Source organism: Euprymna scolopes, chromosome 46, assembly GCF_053919585.1.
Source record: "Euprymna scolopes isolate OS-2025 chromosome 46, ASM5391958v1, whole genome shotgun sequence".
NCBI classification, from domain to species: domain Eukaryota; kingdom Metazoa; phylum Mollusca; class Cephalopoda; order Sepiida; family Sepiolidae; genus Euprymna; species Euprymna scolopes.
Window position 1 is genome coordinate 156075500 of NC_136527.1, and position 1561 is coordinate 156077060.

The 1561-nt window shown below is 33.2% G+C and overlaps 1 non-coding gene across 1 annotated transcript; it reads left to right on the forward strand.

The window, feature by feature from the left end:
* Positions 1 to 209: 209 nt before the first annotated feature.
* On the forward strand, positions 210 to 372 carry LOC145271520 (U1 spliceosomal RNA). The gene has a single exon (XR_013865931.1). It is a non-coding gene; the product is annotated as a U1 spliceosomal RNA (small nuclear RNA).
* Positions 373 to 1561: the final 1189 nt, after the last annotated feature.

The following is a 1561-nucleotide window of genomic DNA, read 5'->3' on the forward strand; positions in this document are numbered from 1 at the left end:
AATGTTAGGCGAAACAGTGTATGATAGAAACTCTAGTGTAGGTTTTATAATAAAGTACTTGCTATCTTACGCAAGTCTAGCTAAGGACTAGAAAAGACCCCTTTTTTCCCCACCCCCCCTTACTGGCCTTTGTGCCTAAGCTTCTTCGTACCCCAAATGAGGCCTTGGCAGTAGATAATGCCAAGGCCGGGGACGAAGGGCTAAATATCATACTTACCTGGTATAGAGGTTACGGCGATCAATAAGGTCGTTCCTCCAAAGTGAGGCCCTTCCATTGCACTGCGGTTGGGTTGACCTTTGCGATCGTCCCAAATGTGGACGATTCGGATGCATTATTTCTAAGTGTAGGGTCTGCGTACGCGCTCACCCCGATAATTCAATCAATATCAGATATCCTTCTGCTGATAAGTAAACAACCTAATTCTGGTCGGTAGGTCTACAACTCTCACCGACGTTGTGAAAAGCCTCTTAGTTTCCCTTTTCTCCAATCGCCCATCTCTGTACGCGCCACAAAACAAGCGATTTTTCCAGATCAGTTTATCATCCACTTCTATTCCAACGTTCTGATTGTATCTAATCTGCATGTCCATATCAGTAACGTTTGCATTGAACATATCAATCTTTTCTGTTATATAGAAATCATTGATTTGATTTAAGTAAATAGGACAGTCCCTGGAGTGATTGTTGCGAGTAAAAACTTTAGCTATGGATAAGCCTTTAACAAATAAATACGTACACAGCCTCTCCTCCTTTTGTGAGTGGGATTTGTGCCTAATTATTGATTTTTTGTTTAACATTTGCAGTGGCGGCTCGTACATGGAGCTGTCGGACTGCAGCACCCCCAAGTTATTTCTACACAATATTAATGATAACATAAAAATAATACGTTTTATTATTATCATTATTTTATTTTTTCTATGCGTACATTATAAAATCATTAAGTTTAATGTCGGTATGTCCAAATTCATAGAAAAACAAAAGTAAAACTTGCTTGGGGCTGTGAAATTCACAGTTACACTTTCTTAATAAAATGCTCTTGTTTTATTAAAGTAATTATTTTTCTTCTCCAAATTATTAATTTAATTGATTTATTTTCTAAATGCTAAACTACATTCTCAAATTCTCGTTTATATTAAAGTAATAATTTTTCTTCTCCAAATAATTAATTTAACTGACTTATTTTCTAAATGCTAAACTACATTCTGAAATTCTCTTGTTTTATTAAAGTAATTATTTTTCTTCTCCAAATAATTAATTTAACTTATTTATTTTCTAAATGCTAAACTACATTCTCAAATTCTCGTTTATATTAAAGTAATTATTTTTCTTCTCCAACTTATTAATTTAACTGATTTATTTTCTAAATGCAAAACTACATTCTCAAATTCTCGTTTATATGTCCCATGTCCTATTCAATCTATAATACCTTTGTATCAGTTTTGTTTACATCTACGATCTCATAATTGATTTTGCTTCATATTTTTATTCTTAAGAAGGAATTGTAATTAAAAGGTTAATTTCAAAAAGTGTTAAAAGTTATCTTTATATCATACTTGTTATG